The sequence below is a fragment of the Aphelocoma coerulescens genome, chromosome 1A (assembly GCF_041296385.1).
Source record: "Aphelocoma coerulescens isolate FSJ_1873_10779 chromosome 1A, UR_Acoe_1.0, whole genome shotgun sequence".
NCBI lineage: Eukaryota > Metazoa > Chordata > Aves > Passeriformes > Corvidae > Aphelocoma > Aphelocoma coerulescens.
In genome coordinates, this window is record NC_091014.1 from 36,444,056 (window position 1) to 36,470,473 (window position 26,418).

Below are 26,418 nucleotides of genomic sequence, written 5' to 3' on the forward strand. Positions count from 1 at the left end.
TGAGGAACCAGTAAGACACGCTTCGCGGCCGCCTCCCTCGCCGCCGGCCCCCGCACAGCTCCGGCGTCACCCCGCGGCCGCCCCGCCGCCCGGGCGGTGCCGGCGCCGAAGCCGGGTCCCGGCCGCCCCGCCCGCCCCGCTGCTCCCCGGGCGCTGCCCCGGAAGGCGATCGCGCCGCGCTCCGGAAGCGGAGCCGGGCAGGGTCCGGCCCAGAGCGCGGCCCTGTCGCTGCCGCGGTCGGAGGCGCAGCCGTGCCCCGGCCCGACGCGGGGCCGCCGTCTCGCCCGTCACAGGCGGCCCGGCCCGGCGGCCAGCGCGGGGCTCATGGCCCAGGTGGGTGCTGGTCCTCGCCCCCTCCCCCGGCTCTTTCCCGCGGGGTGTCTGGCCGGCTTCGCTGCCGCCCCCTCCCAGCGGAGCCTCCCGGGCCCCGGAGCAGCCCCCTTGTCTGGCCTTCTCCCGTGGGAGCCGGGCTGGGACGTGCCCCGCGATAGGACCTGCTTTTCCTTCCCCTTGGGTCCGGGCGCGGGAGCTCAGTGGCGGCTGGGCCCCCGCGGGCACGGGGAACTCCGGCCTGGGGCTGTTTCTGGACGGGGAAGGCCGGGGACGGAGAGGGGCTCGCTGCCTTAGTCTGGGGCTGGGGCTGGGCCGGGGGCGGGGGTGGACGAGCGGAGTGCGAGTTTAAAAACAAAAGGCAAGGCGAGGCGATAAATTTGTCCGGGCTGTGGCTGTGCTGGAGGCAGGTCTGGCGCGGGGAGCGGTCCCGGCTGCCTTGACCGCCCGCCCGCCTCCTCGGTGCTCGGCGTGTCTGATGGTTGTGTCTCATCTCGTGTCGCCTGTCAAGTGCTCGCACCTTCCTCCGGGTCAGCTGCGTCTTGAGTCACATGCCTCCCAAGACAAGTGCGTTTGCTATTCCACGTCGCTGAGCAAACTCGGGGGGCTTTCGAGGTGCGAGCCCTGAGACTAATTGAGAGCTCTGTCGGGTCAGTGGGTTGGGACCCGCAGACAGAGCCTGCCAGGGGAAGGGGGTCCTCCAGGCTCTTCAAACGGGTGCTGTGTGTATGAATGAAAGCGGTCCCTAGCTCACTTCCTCCTCATTTTAAACTACTCTTCCTGTGACATATCGCTAGACTTAAATGTAGCAAGGATAGATCTGAAGACACACAGGCGTCAAAGGTTGTCTCAGTACTCATTTGGCTCGGGTGCTCATCTAAACTTGAAATTTTTGAAGAAGAATGCATGTTTTTGCATCTTCCTGGTCACTGCATCTTGTTCAAAGTCATTGCATAAGATGTCATAATCATGATTAGAAATCAATGTTGTACTGTGAGTGAAAGCAATACTGTTGTTGCACTGAAGACATAGTGCAGAAATCAGGATAGATTTTAGTAAGTGTTGAAAAAGTTGCCAGCTGTGGTTTGATATCAATAATATTTTTAACAAGTGTTTTATTTGTGACTTCTAAATAGCCACTTTTAAATTTTTTTTTTTACTCTGAGGCCTAGTGATGAAGTGATATTTAGTGTAATGAGCAAAAAAGTTCTCTGAATAAGTCCTTAATGGTGTTAACGTTAGCAGTAATTCCATATAATGAACCTGTCATTAAATCTGTTCTTCTAGTTCTACAGTATATTTGTATTTAGCAAAAAAAACCCCTAATTTTTAAAGATTTATTGCTCTGTTAAAAGTGGCTTGGTATTAAGATGTACAGGTTCAGATCCAATAAGCATCCTGATTTTTCTGTTGAAGTCAGCAGACTGCCAGGGAAATCCATTGTCTGTTTTCCTTGGTTAGCGAGTGCATTTGAACAGCACACCTGCCTATGCCTGCTTGGAAAGAAACCTGTATCAGTATAAAGCACCAGTTCAGGTCCAAATACTGCTAACTCCACTCTAAAGGGAAAGAAATAAGAACTTTATTCCTTGACTGAGATTCCCTGAGTTTATTTACTTCCATGTCAAGAATGCTTTGAAAATGCTTGTTGAAACAGTGTGCCAGCAGTTGTATGAATATATGGTTAAATGGCTTTTCAGGGTTTTGCTCACTTTCCAGTTCAGTGTTTTGTCTCAAGTGTTGGTGGTGAATGTAGTCAAAATAAACTGTTCTCACTTCTGTATAATTTTTACAGGCAGAGTACTTTGGAACACTTTTTTGTCATACAAGAAATTTCTGTTAAAAAGAAGATCAATTGTCTTAAAATGCTGCTCTAAGGCAGGTGGTAGTCTGTGGAAGAATCTAGCTTTGTAAGAAAATGAGGGTTTCATTAACTGGAAAAATATAATACATGGCACTTGGGAAGACTGGTTTTCAGAAATGTGCATCTGATTCTGCACTTCAGTTCTTGAACTGTAATGTTGATATGTCTTATCTTTTGAATTGATATGATTATATTTCTTTTCTTTGTTAGGTGGATGAACATAAGCAGATACATTTACTTTGCGTGGAAATAGTTCTCTGCTAAATTTAGCAATCCAGTAATAAATCCCATTGTTTGTAAGTTAAAAAGATTATTGCTAACAGTCTGTACCTACTTACGATTCTTCATTATTCAGAAATTAGCTTGAAAGTAGCTACATCCGTGTTTATTAGGCATCTGATTATGACCTCATTGAAGTTAATTTTTGTTCATTTCTGTGATCACTGGGACTTGTAGTTTAAGCAAAACAACTTTTTGAATAATGGATGAAATTCACTCCTGAGTAGAGAGGTTTGTTAGATGACTTTAATCACCAGAACCATTTAAATTCCTTGTGAGTACTAAGTTATGGTTAAGATAATACTTAACATGGCTGCAATGGTTTTATTCCATGTATATTCTGCTTATGCAAATATCTGAGGTGATTTAATCAGTGACATTTAAAATAATTATCTGGTAAAACTATCATTGAGTTAGAGAAACTAATGCTCTCTGTTTTATTGAATATGAAGGGTGAAAGTGGTTGATGTAGTGAACTGGCCTCACTTCTTGCTTCTTATGCCCAAGTAGACTATGGCTGCTTAGGTTCCCGCAAAGATTTGAATAAGGTTTAATCTTAGGAAAAAATTGATTAAAATAGCCACTTTCAGCTGTGCAGGCAAGTTGAAATTTAAAATGTGGCAGTGTCTGAGTGTTTCCACAGCATCCCAAGCTGATCAAAATTGGACCTTCCACCTTCTCAGCATCCTTCCTTCTCTTCCTTCCTTGTGCTGGTATGGATTGCACTGGGAACTGGTTCAGGAACCTATACTGGCTGAAAATTAGCAACTTTTTTTTTTTTTCTTGGTAGAACTAGTTTTCAATTGACTCGGCACGCTGAACCAACTCACCTGGCCATTGCATACCTGTCAGTGGCTGTGTGAGTGAAGGGGTGGGATCCCAGAAAGGAAGGGTAAGAGTGGCACACCATAGGCCTGGATCTATGAGGTTGATGTTGCAGGACTCCAGCCTTCGACCTACTCTTGCTTTGCCTTGGCATACAGCTGGCATAGACCAGCTCCACCATTGAAAAACATGGTCCTGTTTGCTTCCACCCTGCTCTGCTGCTTACTCCTTTGTGCAGGCAAATACTTGTATGGTTGTGTGGTGAGCCGGGCTGAGGCCTGAACTAACCTGGGGGAGGGGCAGGCAGGGAAGGGTTCACTTTGAGCTGGATCAGTTTGCTGCACAAACATTTGTGCTGGCTCAGAGATGGGGGTGGAAGCAAGTAGTAGGGGGAGCAGGGTGTGTCTGTTTCTTTTGGTGACAGTGACACATTGTGCCAGCTTAGAGTATATTTGATACTGGCCTAATTCTGTGAAGGTAAGACGGTATGGCATTAAGGCTCTGAAAACATCGTTTGGTTATGGTTCATGGGGGTATTTACATCTAAGACCCCTTAAACCAGGGTAGTGTGTGTCTGATTTCATTCTGTGCTTTGAAGGGATTTTGAGGTAAGAATCTGGCCTTTTGTGTAGTAACTAATAAAAAAAAAAATTATTTGGTACCTATTGTTTCATACAACTGGTGTTCATCACATTACTGCAGCAAATGAATTTGTTTGGCATGTATATTGAATTTTAAATTTAAGAGACCTAAATAAGGAAAGTTAGTGATCAGATTGTCCACTAAGAAAATGGCAGGATATTTTGCAGTAATGAGTAGATAAAGAGACAGAACAAATCTATGAAAATTATGAGGCTGATGTAAGATACCATTATAACTTCAGACAGTTTCTGGGGAGGCAGTCTGTGACTTTTCTTCCTAAGTAACTGTAATGGTTAGTGGTTTTCAAAATCCATCTTACTCAGACTATCACAGAGGTTGTAGGTAATGTCTCAGGATATGGATAGGCATTGATTTTTATCTTTTTTTTTTCTCCCCTAAGATCTGTGAAAATTGTAGATACAGTGTCCCCCATCCATTTTTCTCTCCTCCTCTGCCATAGATTACCATGTGTAATAATCTTTTCCACCAGAGAAGCCATATGCAGTGTTACATGCTTTAGACATAATCAGCCATTAAATGGACAGTATTAGCTCAGCCTACCTTTTCTGGTCAGTTACCTTGATTAATTTTTCCCATAGTGGCTTAGTGTGCTCTTACATGATTCACCCTGTTACAAGTCTGTATGGGTGGTAGTCCCTGTGCTCGGTGGTGATGAGTAACTGGGCAGTAGCTACTGCTGGAAGAGATGACCTAGCTGCAGCTCTTAAGTAACGTTTTCTGTAAAAATGTAATGGGTTTTATTTTTGTCTGCTACTGTTTTTTTATCAAAACTATTTGAGGAGCTGTTGGCTGAAAACTGCTGTCCAGAGATGTGTAATTTCGTGTAGGGCATGCAGATGGTATTTTTGTTGTGTATGAGTTGTAGAGCAGCAGTTCTAACAGACTTCCAGTTTTCTGCTCTTAAGGACCATCTTTTCTTGTTGGCCCTTCTGTGTAATCAGTGCTAGATGTGACGATTCTTTTTAAACTTGAGCTGGTGATAAACAGGTGTGTGGTGCTTTCTCATATAAGTATGTGTGCATACAAATGTCTGAGTATGTATGCCATGTATTCTCCAACTATAGTGTACTTTTCAAAGCTTCATCTTCACCACATCTGGCAGGGTGGCAACAATCATGATGGCAAATTTAGTTCATTCTTTATTGAGTTCCCTCTTCCTGCAACCATGGGATTCTCCACAATTTCAGTTCTCCCCTCAAGCTTTAAATGACAACAGAAATAATTACCTCTTGGCTTAAATAAAAAGAACTAATAACTTATTTCTGATGTTTATACAATAAAAATTCATGCTTATTGCATGCTTGGGACTGACTGTATGCATTCTTTTCTAATTAGTGGAAATGGCATTGTGATTACTGACTGTTTCCTTCTCATGTCTTAGAGTACTTTAATTTCATGTTTTATTTTGTTCCTTTTCTAAAACACTTTTACATCCATATGGGGGGTAGTGAGATGAGAAGCTCCTTGTCACAGGTGTGATATGTAATCTGTCACTGACTTCTCAGGCAGTCCAGGGTAATCCCTGACCTTTTTGCTTGAATCTCAGTCAACAAAGTAATACTAGTATCTGTATTAAGTGGTGTGTTCCTCTCAAATACTGCAAGTGTAAAATCATTGTGTTGCATGTCATTGCAATCATACCTGACCGTGCTGGTTGGCCTTTACTTACTTTAGCCTCTAGGATCAGCCAGTTACTAGACCTGCTGTTTCTTCTCACAGAACTGTTTTTATTTGTTTTGTTTTTATTATGCTGTTTGGTTTTGGTTTTGGTTTGTTTTTATAGCTGTTTAGGTTCTGTTTTGGCTGTTGATAGAAACACCTCTGTGTTGGTACATTTTTGGACCAGGATTTTAAAAAATACCCCAAATGTAGGTTTTAAGCTTATACTTTTTCTTTTCCTTTATTTATGATAGATGTGTGTCTTATGGAAAAGGCACGCAAGTATATCTTACTATTCAGCTTTTTCTTGTACGTGTGTTTGTTACTTTTCTGTTGAGAAAAATCTAATTCAGAAATACTGTATTAATTGTCTTGCTTGTAACAAATATCAAGTACTATAGGACAGTTGGCATATTAGATAGTGATAGTTTTCCTGTATGTATGCCCAAGTCAGGATTGACTGGAGACCCCGTGTTTTAAGTCTGAAGAACTGACTCTTTTCCTTGGCTTTTCGTCATAGTGATTTTGGTCCTGGCAGGGTTGAGATGCCACTGCTGTCATCCACACAGTGGTGCTGGTTACTGTGAGCCCCTGATCCCTACTGGGTGCTACTGACTCAATGATGAAAAGTTGCTTTAATTTCTTGCTTTTCCAAGGGTAAAAAAACTCTCTATCCCATATACCTGGATTCCCGTGTTTCTAATGCAAGATACAGATCTTTGATCTCTCATGAGAGGGGCAGTTTAAAATAGTGTGTTGATATTTTCACTGTTCTCCTGTTGCTGCTGCCAAAGTTAATCTGCATAGTAGTTCTTATCTGCTGGGGTTGCACACCTTGATGCAGATGAAGCATTTGTCTTTCACAATGATTTTCTTAAGTGCTTTGCACAGGGATGTTACCTTGTGTTATAGTATGACACCTGGCACAATATGCAGGTGGGGGCATTTCATTCTTACCGTTAGTTAGTGGGCAAATGTGATTGTAGTAATACTGCTTGCTGAGAATCATAAAATAACATGATTTGAAAGAGACACAATTGTGTGAACATTGGAAAGATATTCATCAGCACAATACTAGGTGAATTTCTGAGATGAAATGTCTTTATTTCATTACTTGCAAGATGTTTGACAGGGTGGAGAGTTGACTGGTTTTGCTATGCTTTAGGACAGTGAGACATTTTTCCCTGATGGAGATGTTGAAGCAGTTACTTTAAAGAGGGAACTCTACTTCCTCTTTTTGTCCTGCAGAAATGCAAACTTTAGTTTAAATATAAATTTGCATTGAGAAAAGAGCGATCTAGTGCTGTGTTCGATCTTTGTAGCAATATATCAATCTTATGCTGAGCTTTTCTGAACTGACAGCAGTAGCTTTTTGCTTAGCAGCACACCAGAGCAAAACTGAGTTGACTATGCAGCCATTATCCTTCAGACATGGCTAAATTTTTCAGTCTATTTATGAGCATCAACAAACACTTTGTGCATACTTTTGCCATGCGTTGAATGCTTCTATTTTCCTTTAATTTAGCTTAAAACTAGTAATGGAATTCCTGAGGTTTTGAAAGGAATAGCTCTTGGCAAGCCTACGGTTTTGAAACCAAAGGCAAATTAAGATACCAAGCAAACACAGGGAGGGCTACTTCTTCAGGGAAATATGTTAAGATTCTTCTGACATCTTAGCGTTTGTTGTAGGGCTTGTTCTTTTTTTTTTTTTTTTAGTCTCTTTGAATTACTCCTTTAAAGCACAGTTGTTATTTTTTTATTTTTCTTTTAGAAAAATCTTGCTGAAACCCAAGGGGACTTTTCTTTCCCCTTGATGTCACTCAACAAGTTTAGCCTTTTCAGGCAACCATTACAAGTAGAGGGTATTAGAATACTTTTTCTAGCTGTCTGTATTTTTCAGTAACTCCACACTGATTGAATCATGTAGTTAGAATACAAATTTTAGTTTAAATAAAATATACTCTCGCTTTTAAATTGCTGCAATAATTGTAATTGAAAGTATTTGCTGTTGTGCATCTGTCACAATACAGTGGTGGTACAATAATACAACTAAAAAAATATTTAAATTTTCAAAGTGTAGTTGGGCTTTTTATAAAACGCATAACTAAGCTGCTTTAGGTTTGTGGGAATGAGAGGACGTATGATGTAGGGAAACTTGCCTGGCTGTCACAGTCTTGACCTTCTCCTGCCTTTGTGGTACTTCTTGCTGCAAGCATCTTCCCACTTCTGTACCCTCTTCCTGCTAATCCCAAGGTGTGCAACGTTCATAGAAATCTCTGCATCTCCTATATGTAGGTTGCCGTATTTCTTTGTAGAGTTTCATGGCTCTTTGTGTGCCTTTATTCAGTCTTGCATTTCCTTTAATTTTTTTTTTATCATCAAAAACATTTGGAATGTTTCAGAGCTCTTGGTCTTCTCTCTCAAACTTAACTCATTTGCTTGCCATTTGCAATGCTGCTGACAGTGGTATAATCCTCCCTCACCCAGGGAGGGCACTTGTTTGGGAGTAGCCCTTTCTTTTTCTTCTTCTCCTTGAATCCACAGTCATGTTTTATTCATATACTCCTTCCTTGTCCAAATAACATTTTCAAGACCACTTTTTCTGGCTTTGCAAATGTAGTTTCTGTATCTGCCATCTGGAGTACTTCAAGTACCTTCTCCCTCTGCTGATATTCCTATCTCTGCAATCTGTTCAAAATACAGCTGCTACGATTTTTCAGTAGTCTGACTACTCTTTCCTCATCAAGCTAAAGCTCACTTACTGTCTTTGAATTCAAAGACCGGTGTCTCATATTTCTGCATCATAGTCTTTTTTCCTTGCTACTTTTGGCACTTGAATTTGTCTTTTTTCCTCCCCCCCTTGTATGTCTTTACTTATGTTTCATGTCATATTCTTACTTTGATTTCCAAAACTTCTGAGAATAATTTTATGTTATGTATGTTAATACTATTACAAGAGAAAATGACTGCACCTCTGACCTTTCTTCTTGGGTATTAGAGTATCCTGTTGTCTCTTTGCTTATACAGATAAGTATGTTTTAAACTATGTAAGCAGACAGGGATACATGTTACCTTTGGATCTTTTCTTATAGGTACTTGTGAAATGTATGTTGCTGTATATCTTTGAAATCTGATTTATTTGTCCAGTACTCCATTTACTTTGGAGTAAAGTGCACCAGTGGCATGCTTTAAAATCTGTTATGTGAATACAGTGTCATATTTTGCGGACTTTTAGTATCATATGTGATTTCAGTTAGTAAATATTGGCTTCTGCACTTGGCAGGTTTCTTTGGTGAGGCAGATGTAATCTGCAGCTTTTATTGAAATAAGAATTGAATTAAACTGGCAATCAAAGTAGTATTAAGTGCTATGTCATAAAGTTGACTTACTGCAGAACTAATACTGATATTAACAGAGGTAATACTTTTTGTTGTTGTTGTTATTAAGGAAAGCCAAGTGACTCTTAAATATTTTTTTTCATGTTTCATAAAGCTTTGGGTCCCAAGGTTTCTGTGGCTTGTGTTTTGCATTTTGTTTGTGATTTTTATGAGGTTTGTTTTGGAGAAAGGTAAACTGCTGTGGTTACTTGTAATTTGAGTTTTTTGGCTGGTAATATAATGAAAAAGTAAACTAGTTATAATAGATAAAATAATAGATTTTAACATATAGCTAGCTGTATGTGTCTTAGGCATGTTCTAGGATAGTATGGTTAAATCATTGTGAATCTTTTCTGTGTCATGGCAGCTGCCTTATGTTTTCTTCTCTTAAAATCTGCTGAGTAGACTTTCATAGCTTGAAATTGAGAATGCAGTGTTTGTGTTGCTCATCAATTTGTACTACCATAAATGTAAAAGGACTAGGGCAGTGGTAGAGTATTAATTGTCTCAGGTGTACCAATGTTAATACTAAAGCAAGCTGGATGTTTCCTGTCAGATTATACAGTATTTGTGCAGCTAGACTGGAGGTAGTCTTAAATTCTTAAATAATTGTCTCCTACTTTACGGTTCCAAGAAGCATTTAATTGGCAAATATTCAGATCTCAGTGTGAGTGTGAATGCAAATGCTTGCCTTCTTATCTCTCTGATAGCTATCTCTTCCTTTGCTATACAGGTTTTAGGTGATGGTATTCAGTTCCTGAAAGAGCTTCCTCTGCTCTTGCAATTTTGGTAGGAAGCATACCATTATGTTAATCTTTGTTATTAAAAGGCATTTAGTTAAGACTTTTTAGATATTAAAAAGTAATGAACAAGCTAATATTAAATCCGATCAAATCAATTGTTCTCTAAGCTTGAACTTTGTGGTATTTATTTCATATTATATTAACAATATTATTGTCCATATAGTTTGAGAAATTCTGAGTAATACCTGCCAGTTTATCAGTCCTGCTACTCCAGAGAGTGCTCCATTCCTAAGAATTGCTGGAGTAGAAAAGAATGTGTACAGGAAAGGAAAAAGGGAAGGTGCTACATAGACCGCAGACAAACTATGTTTTTTAGTATTTTCTTCCCTCCTCCTTTTTTTTAGTAGAGCAGTGAGCCTTTCTTATACAGTACTTATATCCTCCGTCCCTAAGTTCCAAAACTTTTCCTGATAACAGAGGTTGGGGAGAGTATTTCCAGCTTGTCCTGTGGCTCTTTAGTTCTAGAGAAATGTGTGTTTTGTCTCAGAGGTACAACATATACCAGAAACTTAGATAAGCTTGTAGTTTCTGTAGGACTCTTTGGGTTTAAGTGTACGTTATGACTCTTATTTTAAGATACTTATGGCCGCTTAGGGTCTTGAAATATTTCTACCAGTAAAGTGCAACACAGTGCTTTTTAAAATCTGAAGTTCAAGTTATTCGTCTTGGATTTTCTCTGCCTACAGTGTTAAGTGAATCATCTGACTTTCACAAATGTGTTTTCTTTTAAGATGATTTTAGTCCCTAAGTGTCAGTACATTTGCTTAATAAATATTTATTTCTTTCAGCTTCAGAGTTCCTTATTCTGTTAAGTCCCTATTAACTAGTCCCATAGAGCACAACTTCATTTATGTCTGCTAAATTTAAATTTACTTCTCTTGAAGAGTTTGTATTTCTTACGTCAGCTGTAATATAGAATTTTATTTGTTAAATGGATGTAACTTACTAATTGTAAATGGTATGGTTTTAAGATAGTTTCATGTCAAAGTGAAAAGCAGTTTAACATTGTCAGTAGTGTCAAATGAAAACTACTTTCCTGAAGTTTTGATTGTGCCATTACCACATCAATTTAGCATTACTGGTTATAAGCTCTCCATAGCAAGGATGTTTTCTTTGAAGTTCAGAGTAGGATGATGTCTGAAGAGAAGAAACCTGTTCATGTGAGGCCTTGAGAACAGACTACAGTACTTAATGATAAGTGGTATACTCTGGGGAAAGCTCTAAATAAATGATTAAATGTGGACTACCAGGAGATACTTCATGCTGATAAGTAGAGATATGAATCAGTTGTTATGTGATATGTCAGAATGCTCTTGTATTGATTATGACTGGTTGCAGTGGTACTATTTCATTGATGCTGATGCTGACTTCTAAAGTGAGCAGTACATTAAGGAGGGTGCACTAGATTCTTATCAGTAGTGTCCTATCATACTGTATTGCTGAGCTTTTAAAGTCATTACACTTTAGGTTTGTTCTGTATGAAATATTTTTTCTTGAGTGTGCTGTACCAGGGAAATGTACCTTCTATAATCTTGACTTCAAACCAAACAGGGAAGTATCACAGAAGAATACTTCTGCTGATGGAATAATTAAAGTCTAGCAGTGGTGAACAGTAGAAGTGTTTTACATGGTACTTTGAACAGTAAATATTGTGGTCTAACAGTGATTTGTGAGAGATCTTGATTTACATTCATTGCAGAGGCTTTCTGTGAATTAATTCCAATACCAAACTTTCGGCGACGTCATCAAAAGGTAGTCATTGATTACGTTTCAGTGTGAGTGAACTGTTTTGAAGTGGGTACTTGTAGGAAATTTTGTAACTACATAGGGACATGTACGAAGAATGTAAAACTAGAAAGAATAAGGGAGTGTTGTCTTTGAAATACAAGTCTAGAGTTGTGACTAAAATGCAACTGAAATTGTCACCAAAAATTGTAACCAAAGTGTTTGATGTTAAATTTTGTATGTTAAAAGCTATTTGCCAATTTACTGGTAGGCTAATCCTAATAACAAGGATTTCTTTGGGCTTCAGATCAGTATTTGTGAATATATTATGCTTATGCTAGTGGTGAGAGTAAAACCATTGTTAAATGGAAATTTGGCAAAAGTCTTAGAAATCTAGAAGCTGAATTTCCTTTTTTCTTTGCTAAATATTGTGTAATGTGGGACCAGGGACTTTTACTTTTTTAAAAAAATATATTTTTATAGAAACACTTTATTACCAACGCTTGAAAGTTTTGTGGTGGTGCAGATGCACAGTGAGTAGATCATTCCCACTTCCTCTAACTTTGTTTTTAGTATGTTTGAACAGCACAATTCTGCCCAGCTCCTGTACACTCTGGGTGAAGTGTTAACAGTTAAACTGGATGTCAGTAGATTTGGGTTTTTTAAGTCGGAAATAGTGAAGGCATATCTCTTTTCTGTAGTTTGCTTTGCAATTGTCTTGTACATGCATGATTAAACTATCTGTGAATGGGTTTACAGTATGCCCTATGGTGTATTTTTGTTTGTTTGTTTCAAGAGGCCACGTACACTGCAGCAATTTAGCAGTTGATTTGTGAGTGGCTCAGTGTTTGTCTTCTGAATAAGGTGGAGATTTTTTGGGGGGCTGGCACCTAGTGAGTACATTGAATTTATCAGCTGGCTTCTTGGGGATGGTGGTTCCTACTTCCCAGAATTTCGTTTTATTTCCAAGAAAACTGTAAATGCTTCTCTATGAAGTGTGTGCATTCACAGGCACACATTAGACCTGTGCCTGATGTAATGAATTGTACGAGTGGGTTTTGTGGTGCCTTGCAGCTTTTCATACAGATTTTAAGCATGATTTATAAATCTATTTTAGTACTTTTTTAACAAAGCTACTAGATGTGCTTCAACTCAGATTAAACTTCACGACTGATGGCGTAAGTCTATAGTAGTGACTTGGCAGAGATTTTAAACACAAATGTCATGAGTCTTCTGAAAAGTGTCCACTTTAGAAGATTCCCTAGGGAAACTCTCAAATGTACGTGTCATGTACAGTACCACACAAGTAGCAGACTGAGTTCTTAGGATTCTACGATTGCTTCTTATTCCCCAGGCTATCTGATGACCATCAAGGAAGCCTAGGTGTGCTGGAGGTTAAAGAACTCAGCTCTTGCTTCAATACACAGTAAGTTACAAAAATGGCCAAAATTAACATACCCATACAAATTAGTTCTATCCAGTTTGGTCATAGTTCAGTGAATATAATAGACAAAACGTATTGCCTCAGCTGTCAAGAATTAATGCAATTTAGGTTGAATAATATAAATATTACACCACTGGGGCTAATTGGTTCATGCTGCTGCTGTGTGGGGCTGTTGGAAAGCGCAAAGTTAACATGCTCATAGTCCTGTTTGAAGGTGTGATAGGGCTGCCTGCGAAAGTCATTGCCGCAGTAGGAGAATTTGTATCAGCCTGCAGCACTGGCAGGTTTCAGAACTTGACAGCAGCCCTCCTTGCATCATACCACAGGCTTTTACTTGCTGGCACAGCAGAAGCAAGGTATGAATATAATCTTGCTGTGGTTCTATCATGTATTATTTAAAAGTTTTCTAACTGCTTGTTTTCCCTTCTGCACTACACTTTGCTTCCCTCTCGCTTGAGATGTTAAAGGTGTATATAGGGTGCCTGAAATAATGTCAGTTAAAAGTCCTCCTTGTTAAACAGTATTGACTTCCAGTTAAACCCAGCAGTTTTCTCCTGCCGCAGAATTTAGGGGGTAATGTACAGAAATTGATCTGCATATTCAGATAGTCAACATAAATGGGTTGGAATTTATGAAGGAGTATAGGGATGTTAGTTTACTACTATTTAAAATGTTCAGAGTTAAATAATTTACTTGGAGTTGTACAACAGTATCGAATCACGTATGTTTACAAGCACACTAATAAATCGCTTCTTTTAATGATCAGCTATTAGAGAGAATTCATCCAATTCAGATGTAGAACTGGATTTGTGAAAACTTGCAGTGTTTCACATAGTTGAGCAGCCTAAAGGTTGGTGGGTTAAAACAGAAGTTGTAGGAGCTGGGCAAGATAAAATAAGGCAGTGAATTAGCACAGGGAATTGTATGGGAACTGATAAAGAAAGGGGACTTGGAATCAATTAGGAAAAAGCTTGATTTTGGTAATATTTTGAATTTTGTGTGCTTGACTGAATTTATCCTAATCTTGCCTATTACATATAGAGTTTGAATTACGATGTTTTACTATCTTAACATTAGCTAATTATCATGTTTCTTAGTTCTAAATTACTTTCAAAATACCTGCAATATTTTTAGGCAGGGGTAAGTGGCTTCTGTGCTTTTGGGTGTCTTCCAGTATATACAAAGGGGGTTGCAGTAAGTGGATAGTGTATCTGCAATTAAAGTGCCCTGTAAGTAACATAATGATTATTTCACACTGCTTCTGTAACTGCATGTAAACTTTTGTCAGTTCCTTTCTATTCCTGTTCTAGAAAATAATGTAACTTTTGCAGATTTTATTGTTGGGTTGCAGTTTCTGTAACATAGTCTTGTTGACTGATTTCATTATTTATTGATGGTAATACGTTGCTTTGACAGAAACTTTTGTTTGCTTGTACAATGTTAGACACACCATTTTCATTTGCTTTTGAATTTTTATATTAACTGAGAAGTACAGAGAGAAAGAATAGGAGTCATGGTTTATCTTGGATATCCAAACTTGCTTTGGGATATTACTGCCAAAGGCAATTACTCTTAGTGATTATTATGTTTATGAAGTTGTTGTATTTTCTCAAACCACAGTTCTTGTAAAAGGATAATTAAGTTAAAGCTTGGGCTATTCTTTGCAGATTCTGTGCCAGTGCCAAAATATTTTCAGACAATACATACTTATCATTTCAAAGATACCCTTTTAACTTGAAAGTTAAAAGCTAAGTAGTGTAGTAAGTTTTTAAAATGGTATTCAGTAAACTAGGACAGTAAGTGTAAGGTGAAAGCAAGTAATTTATCTTGCGCTGTCATTAGAAATCAGATGTGAAATGTGCTACTTAATGTGAAGGCTTAAAGTTTATGTTCTTGCTCTCAATTAATTTTTCTCTTATTTATCTTTTGCAGACGGGAGGACAAAAACCTTTCAGTTTGTAGCTGTGCTTACTGAATACTTTAGTGATCAGGTTTAGCAAATGACAAACTTCCAAAAGTTTTATGCTGAGTGTTTATGTAAAGTATAATTTAAAACTGGGTTGGATAATGTTTGAGCTGGAGTTTGTAAGGATGCTTGATATCTGTAGTTGACTTTTTGAAAAATGATGGGAATGACTTCTGTCAGTCAGCTGAAACAGCTTAACTGTCAGGACCTTAATCTTACCTTGTACACTTAAATGAAGTTTTGTGTTCTTATTTTAAACAAAATGCAAAATTAAGTGCACTTCTGTAAGAAAACAAAATCTGTACTGGCTAAGTTGTCACTGATCCTGTTCCTAAATATTTAGGAATTTTGGAAGCTGTATTTGTGCAGAATTTTTAACACTGCAGTGGAAATGGAAGTTAGAAATAGCACTGTTGAAGTTGTAGAATGCCAAGAAGCTGCATGTGTAAGTCTAGATTTAATAAGTCTTATCAATACAATTTTTGATGTTGCAACTGAAATACTGTACTTTGTATGTATAAAACTCTTCCCAACTTTTAAACAGATTTACACTTTGCACATAACTTCATCTTTATATAAACTTAGCTTTGCATAAAGTATGTTAAAAGAAAGCAGTTTCAGCATCTACAGATTGGTTTCTTTTCCATTAGATTTTCTACAGGGTTCTGTAGAAGTGATACATGGGTTAATTTATTTTAGCAAACTCCTGTAGTATCATATTAGATTGTAATGAAGCTTTATTTTCATGACAACTTTAAGATCATTGAAATGTGACCTGCTGTGAAAAAAGAAGGGTCTGATTTGTCCCTAGGCATCATGGTCCAGCTTTCTTTTTGTTGGCACTGATCATAGTGTGGTCATTTGATCTGCATTTGATCTGACCAGTGCAGTAGTTGGGCTTGAAGCTTGTCTGGCTAATTAGAACATGGCCAGAGCAAGAATGATCATGTCTTTCAGCTGCTGTCACCTTTAGATCAACTGAGTGGAACACAAAATAGCATTCTGAGAAAGAAAAGCAGTTAATTTAAAATATCCCACTTCACAATGACTCTTTAATTCACAAAAGGAAGGCTTCACACTACTTGATAAACATACAGCTGTTTTCTATACGTGTGAGGAAACGATACGTCCTTGTTATAAACTGATCTTGTATTATCTCAGAAACATAGGCTTGGTTTTGAAAGAGATGGCTTTTTTATTACCTCTTACTATGTCAGTTCTAGTAGACATAATTGCAGTAGAGAAAATGACAGTTTTTAAAAATAATTATTTTTGGCAATTTTGGGCTTCAGTGCCAACATAAAAAGAAGAACAAGTGGAGTAGGACATAGGTATGTAAATATTAGTATTGAGTCATTTGGACTTCCCTGTGATTTCACAACAGTGGTAAGAAATTAGTTTCGGGTTTTTTTTCAGGCAAGCAAGCAGAGGTTGGAAGTGTAAAGATTTTTGGAGCAGCCCAACTTAATCTTTAGTGAGTTTTACACAACTGTTTTGATTACCAATATTCAATATTCTGTTTTGGCCTTTTTTTTTTTTTTTTAAAAGTTGTACAGTCATCTTAAGTTAGTCCCTTTATGTAACTAAAATCAAACACTGTGGTTAAAGTACACAGGTACTTCTTATAAGGAAAATTCTATTGAGTAGAATACAAATTAATTTCTTCTGTTCATAGACTTTCTTTACATCCTTCTCCCTACCTCCCATTCATTCCTGTATCACATGTACTTAAATATGCTTCTGGGACACATTTAATGTGACATGGTTTTTTTTAAATTAGGAAAGAGAATATTTAAAAGAAACTCAAAGCTTTTAAAAGTTTAGCTTTAGTCTTGAGTATAAGGTCAAAAGAGCTTTCACAGTTTCAACTGTTTGAAAGCTGTCTGGCTGTAATGTTCAAACCTCTGGCATAAAACATGGCCCTTACTAACATGAGGTTATGGGAGTAGAAAAGGCACCCATTTTCTTTTAACCTTTGTATTTCCTTTTCAGGTTAAATACTTGTTGCTGCCTACAAAATAATTGAACTTTTTGGTACATTCTGCCTAGATTAGTGTTGTCCTAGGATGTGCAGAATATATTAAAATGCAAAATTATTTGGGATTTCTCTTCACTTTTAAATTCAGAGTGATTGAAAGACTACTTCAAGAAAATTAAATTTTTAATGTTAACGTGTAGCTTTACTGACTGTGAGGGGTGTTATTAGAGACAACTGTTCACTTAGTTTCTCTGTTCTCCCCAGAAACATCCTATCTATCCCTGTTGCATGAAAACACCAGAAACCCCAGGTTTCTGGGGTTGCAGTGAATCAGTAGGCACCTTGTGGTGTTAATTAGATATTATTAACAACATCTGGCTTTGCTATTCATACTCCTGTCTTTTTCTGGATAGACTAAATAAGCAAGACCACTTCAGTATTTTGAATTTGAAAGCATCAGTTTCTGGTACTTGAAGATGTGGCTTTTAAGGAATGACTTAGAAAATACTTTAAGGAATACATTTAAGGGATGACTTGGAAAATACATTTAAATTTTAACAGCATCCTTTATTGGTTTATATTGCATATATATGTAAATTTTTATGGGAAAATGCACAGAGTAAGATATACATGGCTGTGCTATTGGTAATTTGTTTGGTTGTTTTTAGTGGTGGTTTAAGGGGACTGTCTCTTAGCTCAGTGTGAAGTGATAATCTTTCTCTTAGTTCTCACAGATGTGGTACAACTTTTTAGGGATCCATGGTGTTTTTTTCAGGTAGGAGGATTTATCTAGCTAGCATAGGCAGCAATAGCAGTGGTGCGATAGAGGCACAGGCAGGCAATTGGTGTCTTGAAGTTTATAGAATGCTCAAAGAGGCTATTCCTTTTTATTAAGTGAAGACCAATAAGCTATTTCAGAGTTAGGAGAGCAAATACTGGATTTATGTATGGTGAAACCATATGTAAAAGCTGCCCTGCTTAAAATCAGTGACGCTGGGTAACTGGGGGTTCTGATGTATAATAGTAAAGCTTTGGAAAAGAGAAACTACATGCTCAGGGACTCTGCATTTGTATCACCATGCCAGTGAGTACAAATGGTCACATCCTTCTGCCAGTTTGTGTAGCTTGGGTAAAAATTGAACTTTTTGCATTAGAGACTGTTAACTGGAAAAATTTTGTGTATTTTGGGAGTAGGTAATTAATGGATATTTCAATACAAGTAACGACCAAAGTTTTTCGAACCAGTCAAGTATACTTGCCAGTGTGTTTCCAGAACATGGCTATATCCAAAATTTCAAGTTTGTTGGACCACTTGGGCAGATTCATGAGACAATTTTTGTGCATTTGGTAGAAATAAGTAATCCTAAATACTATTTATTAATTAAAATTCTCACTGGTTATTTGCAGTGTAATCCATACTGATTAGTGCTCAACTTTGTTTGCCATGCAGTAAGTTTTTTGAAGTGTTTGGTGGGTGCATGTTCTCTTTACTCACCTTTTCTCTTTGCCACATAGACTTTCTTTTATACAGCCTTCAGATTGTAAGGGAAAGGTGAAAGACATTGTGACAGGGTGCCTCTTTTACCTTAGTATGTATGAGCAAAACTCTAAAAGGGTTACAGAAAATATTTTAAATACTTTATTAATATGTAATATTTAAAATATTTAACATCTAAGACATGATTGAGTCTCCTAAGTATAGACCTTTGAACTTGCTAGTTGTATTATCTCTAGGAACACAGTTTCTGTAAGAAAAATAAACTAATTGGCACAGCATGTCTTGAGAATGTCTTTATTTCAAGGTCTTCCTCCATTATGTTTTCTTCCCTTTTCTCTTGAACTATTGCAGAGAAAGCTTTTAAACATAAAAATAAAAAAGTGGATTTGTCAGCACTGTGCTGACTGTAAATTCAGTGTAACTGTAGTTTCTTAGGAAGCTTTGTTTATGTTGAGTTTACTGACAAACTGTACACTTTCCCTTTTAAAAGCCTGTACCCATCAACTGTATGTTTGATGTCTTTACAGTTTAGGGTTAGAAGGGTTATAAGCAGTACAATATCAAATAATACCTCTGTGAGTGTAGAATTGTACATAAAACCCCCTCATAACTTGGATGTAAATTAAGGATGAAGTGCAAGGCAGTTAAACTGTATTATAAGCATAACAGTGTTTTAACCTAATTGAAATGCTCATTTCCAGTTCTTGGATGGAGAATATTTTCATTGCATGGGAACAGACAAAAGCAACAAAAGCAAGATAGCTGTGCCATAAAATGGGGATGCCAGTTTAGACTGCTTGAGGTATTTCTGACAAGGAACTGTGGCTGGACTTAAGAGTTTTTGTGTCTGTTACACTTTGTGTAGTGATCAGCTGCAATAAATCTCTTGTGATAGCTGCAGTATAAATATTAGGGCAGGTATTACCAACTGTTTTTTAGAGTACAGTCTAAATGGGTAAGATGGGCATGCAAAATGAGAAAACTACATTATATAAGTGATTGTAGATTGACAGCAATGGTGGTAGCAAATTCCCGGATATGAGCTAGGGATGAGCTGAACAAAGCAAATGAAGAAAGAGGCAGATAACTAAGATGAGTTGTGAGAGGAGAGAGTGCAAGGAATTGAGATGAGGACTGTAAGAGAACGAAAACCTCTTAACAACATAGGAAAGACCATCAGTGAGCTGTACAGAGGTTCTTTCCCGTGTCCTGGAAACGAAAGGTCCTGGCCTTAGTTACCTCTAGTCCTGTCACCTGGCTCCATCTGATGTCGTCCCCACTGGACAGAATAAGTGTTAGTATGGTTTATTACTGATCACCCTATTGATTTACTAAACCCCTAAGCTGGTACAAAAGGTTATTTTCAGGGTGTTTGCCAGCAGAGGTCTATGTGGAGATGAAATGCTGTAGAAAAGACAGGAAAAGTAACTGCAGTAGACAGAAAAGGAACAAACACTATGTTCAGAAATCATGCTTTATGAATCAGTTGTTGTATAGAATTGTTACCTGAACTGTTTGCTTCTGGAACACCTTCTCTTAGAGAGTCCAGGGACAACTTCTACTTTAGTGAATAGGTGAAAGTCATTATAAAAGATCAAAAGTACCAGTTATATTAATGAAACCCCAAAGTTTACACTTCAGACTTTGTAGCTTTGTTACATAGCAAACATTGTCATTTTTCTATCCAAACAGCCACATACTTTCAAAGTATTGGTGTTTATTGGTGTTATTTCCATGGTTCCATTTTTTAAGATCCTCAGTACTCACTTCTGTAATTTAATGTCAGTCTAGTATGTAACGTGGTGATATGCTAGAATGTAGTTCTTGCCAGGAATATATTTCAGCACCAAGTTCAAATGTTGCTTTTGAAAATCACTAAATATTGGAGAAAGGGATTTTTTTTTTGTTTGGTTGAATTTTTTAATGCCAATGTTTATTCTTTATTATAAGTTAAGACTAGCATGGGTGAACTTGTCTTGACTCCTTTGTGTTCTGATAAGACACTACATCTCACCCATTTATTGCAAGCTGTTAACTTTCTACCTAATTATGTATGCCAGAAAATTTTTTGACCTTGATCTTGGAGCTCTTCAAGACATCAAAGCTCCACCAGTATTCTTGTCATGTTATTGCAGACATTAATTACCATGTATTTATTCTGTATTTAATTATTTGGTAGTTTTTGTAATTAATGGATTTTCAAGGCTTTTTTCATTTTCAAACATTCTATCAAGTTATCTCATCTTGAAGTGTAAACTTTTTTTTTCCATGCAGCCAATAATTTTTGTGTGTAAATATTTATTGACTGTAACTTCTAATCCTAGAACTTGTTTAGGATAAAACAGCTCAGGAATCTGGTAATATCCCATGTCTCTCATACACAAGAGAGCACCTCAAAAATAACTGCTTCACACAATAAAGCACATGGGTCTCAGCTGGCAGGGTGTTCAGCAGAAATTGCTTCTAAATTACTATAGTTTGTTATGGTAACTAGTAAAAGCCCGTCCTCTCTGTGGACAGTGGTAGTTCAGTTTAGCTCGTTTAGACTTTCTGTATATTGTTCCTTGGACTTTGCTGAGCGGTTGAAATGTGCTATAGGGAGTGAGAAGATCCTGTAACTACTTTATGGGAGTTTGGTAAGAAGTGGTAAGAAGCAATTTCCCTTGTTTCAAAAAAAGCTGGTAAAATATATAGTTCACTGCGGAAATGCTAATAAGCTGGAGTAGAGAAATATAACAAGGGAAATCAGTACTTTATATATGTTACTCCTTTGAGTTTTCACCTAGAGAGTAAATCTAGAAGGGGCTTAGTATGTCAATTATCTGTTGGATTTGGTTTTTAACTTGAATTCCTCTGTACTTGAAGTCTAGTTTAAGATATTGAGTCATGTATAAATACTACATTTAAAATACAAATCTAGTTCTTAGAATTGAGCAAATTAGAATAGGTTTTGTTTTCTTTCCACTCTTTTCTAAGTAAGTGCCAGCAAGCTTTATGGGCTTGTTATTTAAATGGGATTTGTGCCATATCATATTACATTTCATGTTTTTAAACAAGTGGTGCTGGTTTGCTAGAGACTGCGGAGTTTTTACCCACAAAGGGCTGTACTTTCAGCATTTGTAAATGACTGGGTTTTCTGTCCTTTTTGGGCAGACTTCTAATACTCTGAAGCAGCAAATTGGCTGATGGAACTATTTGACTAAACCTATCTGTCCTCTTCTAGAAAATTGTTGTATTGGAGTGGTATCCATTTTGTTTGTTATAACTGCTTTAAAATTAAATTTTAGAAGTCCCATGGATGGGTCAGAATCATAACTTTCTTTTAATTGTTCTATTAGAAAGAACCTGCCTAAATCCAAATTCTTCTCTATTCTGTCCTTTCAGGTTTTCTGTGACTTTTCACTGAGAGTAAGATGTGACTGATAACTGGAACATGGAATAGAGTAACTACAAAGATGTATCTGTAGGCATGGTTTCAAAGAGCATTTCTCTTTGTGGTGGTGTTGGTGTAAACAGTGCCAGCCCCTGGCTTGTGTTTGAGTGTTCACATGGGGAACCTGATCAGGAAGCCGGTCTACGTTAAAAAATAGCTGAGCAAGGAAAATAATGATTATTTTTAACCCAGAGCAAGTATGAGTTATGAGTGACCTGCTGATGTTGGAAGTGATGGGTAACTGAAAAAATATTTCTAGAAAGGAAAACCTGAGATAGCTGAAATTCAGGTGTGTAGGGGTTTTATTATTATTTTTTGTTTTTATTTTATTTCTCAGTAACAATAAATGGTATTTAAATACATTTAGGTAGAAATGCATTAGCTGGAGGAGGAGCATAAGTCAGTTTATCCCCTTGCAATTCTCCATTGCCTTCTGCAAAGAGCTGTTTGAACTTCAGGGGAGAATAGGAAGGATGGGAAGATGAAATGAACCTTGAGCTTGCAGTCTTTGGTTTGAGGATTCCTGGTTTAGGACATGGTGGCTGACTTATGAATAGAGGCTCTTCATAAAGGAGACAACTTGTCTGCTTTAGCCAATAATACCTCAGAATCAGCAGCTCACACGGAGGTCTGCAGGATTTTCAGAGCATCAATATTCCATTTGTTTTGGTTTCTTCTTTGCAAGGCCTTTTTTAAGTTTAATAATAAAAAATTTAACAGAAGAGCTACAGTTTGGACGTTATAAGCTAATGGGCTCTGCCGAGTGGTACTACTTCACTATCCACTGAATAGCACAGCTGGCACAGAATAATGAGAGTGTGATCTGTTTGAGTAGTTATTTGTGAAAGAGAGTATCATATAAATATGAAGAATTAATGTAGTGTACTCTGCACATGCTGGCCTCCCTGGCTTCAATGTATATGTTTTCCACCGTGGAAGTTCATCAGAAAAAACCACAAACTGTCTATCTGTGGAGGGTAAATTTTGGAGACTTCAGTCCCAAGTAAAGACAAGACCCTGTTGTGGAATTTATATCATTTTAAAAGAGTGCTATGGGTGCTGCTTTGAGGTAGTCATGGTTAGTAATGATAGTAAAGTTTTGGCATCTTCAGCAGTTTCTAGAATTAATTCTTTATGAGAGAAAATGGGCATTCAATATAGCCATCAGATGCTAACAAAATGGATGGGCAAGGGTAAGCTTGTTCATGCTAGCTATAAATCAAATCAGCTTATTTTCCATATACAAAAGTGTTTGGAGTTTGTGTGGTATTTTAAACTATGTTGTTGTAAGGTATTTTAACCTTGATAGTGTGCCCCAGCCAAACCATCTTTAGCTATTCTTATCAGAGCCCTCAGAGTGGGACCAGGCTGGAATTACCCTCACTGGCTTCACTTGGCCTTCCACCTTCAGCTGCAGCACATCAACCCCAAGAGGGTTTTTAAGCTCCAGTCTCAAGGCTCGAGGGGAGAGGAGGGATAGGCTTATATCTCTTCCCTGTCCTTTGCTGTCTTGTTGTTTGAATTTCCTGGACTAACTTGGCTGCTGATCACTGGGTGGGTTTTGTTGCTGTCATCATCTCAATGCTGCTTGCCTGGATCAGGAGCCCCACCTGTTAGAGCCCTCAGGAATTCATCAAGGACGGAAAGGTAAATTGTGCTAAATTGGAAAAGAATTGAGAAAGAAGAAGCTGAAAAACTAAATACCAAGACAGCAAGGAATAGATGAAATGGACTGTGCTGCACTTGATTAAAACCAATTGTGTTATCAGAGAAGTGCGTGCGGAGCTCGTGGACATAATAGAGAAATCAATCAAGCAATGTGAGATCTCATGCACAGCAGTTGCAAAATGTATACATACTGTATTATGGATAAGTTGTAAAATGTATAAGTAGAGTATCATGTAAAGGTTGTAAGATGTATAAGCAGGTAAAATGTGTAAGTACTGTGTTATGTAGAAGTTGTAAAAAGTATAAGTAAGAAAGAAAATGTATAAGTAGAGTGATATGTATAAGTAGTATAAGATAAGTAGGTAGAATGTATAACTAATCAAAGTGTATAAGTAGGGTATGATGTCAAAGTTATGAGATGTGTGAGTGGAGGGTATTTTAAACAATAAGAAGCTTCTGCGAAATCATATCGATTTTTTGATCAGAAGGCATGAATTCCTGCACTACATCAACTTCTTTCTTATTATCTAGAAGTTAGAGAAGTTTGCAGCACAAAAGATTGAGTTACAAATTATACAGAAACATGTAGCCAGCGTGAACTGATATGTAGAGATTACCACTGAATGCAGCTGTAGAGAAACAAAACATCTGTATGGAGGCTTTGAGGGCTACAGTGTTTCAGGTGATATTTGACACTCTGCAGTGCTTGGAATTCCCCATGGCCGAGGAGAAGGTGTGTGAGGTTTGTCTGAGGCTAGAACTTAAGGCTACTGTGCCTGCACCAGGAACGTTCAGGGCACTTCTTTAGGCCTTTCACTTCGGAGGTTTTTTTTTTTTTTAACTGAGTTGTGTCACTCTTGCTTATTCAGTCTTCACAATACTTGTGAATCCAAATCTTGGATATGACTGCTTTGTGAGAGATTGTAGTGCACACATTTAGGCATCATAGTTGTTGCTTAGAGAACATGTATCTGTTAGAAAAATGAAAATCCAGAAAGGTTGCTTTTTATCCTTAAATACCTGCCACTTATGACAATAGGAGATAATTTCAGTACAAGAAAGTGTACACACAACATTCTGTGTAGTTGAATGTACCAGTGCTTCTAAATGTCATGTGATACAGAAAGTTGACAGTTTGATCCTAAAAACCTCCCACAGGAATTATTTTCTAAATGACACCTATTCAGACTTGTTAAAAGAAAGAATCTTAGGGAAGGACTTGTTTAAACAGAAGTATACATATATATACATATATATATATACACACACACTTCTAATATATATATTTTTTTTTTGTCTGGTGAGGAAAGCTTAATTTCATTGTAAGCTTCCTTTCTTCAAAAATGGGCACCTTCACTGTACAGACAGTCTTTCAATTTAAAAATTTGGGACAGTAAAGTGCCTGAAGATTAAGCTTCAGTAATGTCTTGGGAAGAGTTAAATTTTACAAAAAGAAGGCAAAAATCAGATATTTTTCCCCTTTTCCCAGCATCTCAAATCTTGTCATCCCCGGCCATACTCTTCCAGGAAATAGAGTTGGAAATAGAGATTCAAAAAGGTGACTCAGGGAAAAAAAAATTTGTAAATAGTAGCAAATACCAAGGTCCACAACTGATGGTATTGAGAAATTTTAAGTATTGGCTGGGTTTACAAGCCATATGTTCATTCTTATGTTACAATTCATTATCTTGAAAAGTAGAAGAGAGCAAATGGTTACTCAGGCTAACTTTGTAATGAAAATAGTTGTTCTATGACAGTTCTTTTACAATAAGAATCAAAGATTTAGTTTTATTTCTGTCTTTTTAGGAAGAATGGTATAACAAAATTCAGTGCAAGATCCTATGGTAGGGCAAGGTGATATTTGTTTCTCTGATCTTCAACTTACCTGAGATGCATTGTCTGACAGATTTAATTTGCTTGCGCTCTTGTGTCCGCCTGCTCACCACGCAGCCAGATTTGTGGCCAAGTGGTTTAGCCAGGATCCCTTGTGAGTGACACAGGACAAGAAAAAAGGTGTAAAATCTTAATGACATATCTGGGATCCTTATTGACTGGTAATGTCAAAATGATTTTTGCATGATCTTTTAGGTGTTTTAATCATCGTGAGATGATGTGATGCGTTTTTCTCAATCATCGGCTTCCATGAGTCATAGAAGGGGCATCTGTTAATTTTCTGATGTATTTATTTATTATGTCTTAAATATGTGTCAGTAGTCTGTTTTGGGGATGCGGTAACAGGAAAAGGAACAATATACATAGTAAGATGCAACTTTGTGTTAGGCTGCAGGCTGTTCTGCTGGTGAGTGTTCTGATCAGGCAGTACTGCTGGGAGTACTCCTGTGGGAATGGTGCTCTTCCTTATCAGGACAAGCTAAGCTTTAATCTTTGTCCTGCTCCTTGTTCTGGTGTGTAGATATGACATGCACATGCACACACTGACATCCACAATTCTATTGATATACATATATTCTCCTAATAGTACTTTTATGGCTTTTTAAAATGCTAAAAGGAGAGTTATATGTGGGATATGCCCAGTTATACAAAGCAGACAATATGGACTCTATAAAAAGGTATGTTTATTCTTTGCTAAAAGAAAATGGTGCCTGATGTTAACTTTGAACAGCAGTAGTCTAATGTGATGTAAATCATCCACAACAGAATAATGCTTTGTAAGGCTCTGTAGGCTTTGTAGGCTACTACAGACATTTCTGTACTGTTTCAGCAGTGATCAAGAAGGACACATTTTATAAGACCCTAAATGGAGCTTTTTTAAAACACGGAAGTATAAGGAAGTGGACCTTTTAACTGTTTTAATTATAAAGGACTATGAATAAAGGATTTTTTGCTTAATAAAACTTTGCTCTCCATTGTACAGGTAGATCAAACTAGTTTTTAGTAGCTTCCAT

General features: G+C 37.7%; 1 protein-coding gene across 2 annotated transcripts in view; it reads left to right on the plus strand.

The window, feature by feature from the left end:
- The first annotated feature begins 204 nt into the window (after positions 1-204).
- The window catches only part of FRS2 (fibroblast growth factor receptor substrate 2), a 54,489-nt gene continuing 28,275 nt past the window's right edge, over positions 205-26,418 (plus strand). Inside the window, exon 1 of one of the 2 annotated variants that reach the window (XM_068998872.1) lies at positions 205-333. The gene's annotated coding sequence lies outside the window, so the exon portion shown is untranslated. Of the gene's footprint in view, positions 334-23,326; positions 23,492-26,418 lie in introns of those variants that run through there. The other variant, XM_068998866.1, reaches the window with a different exon arrangement.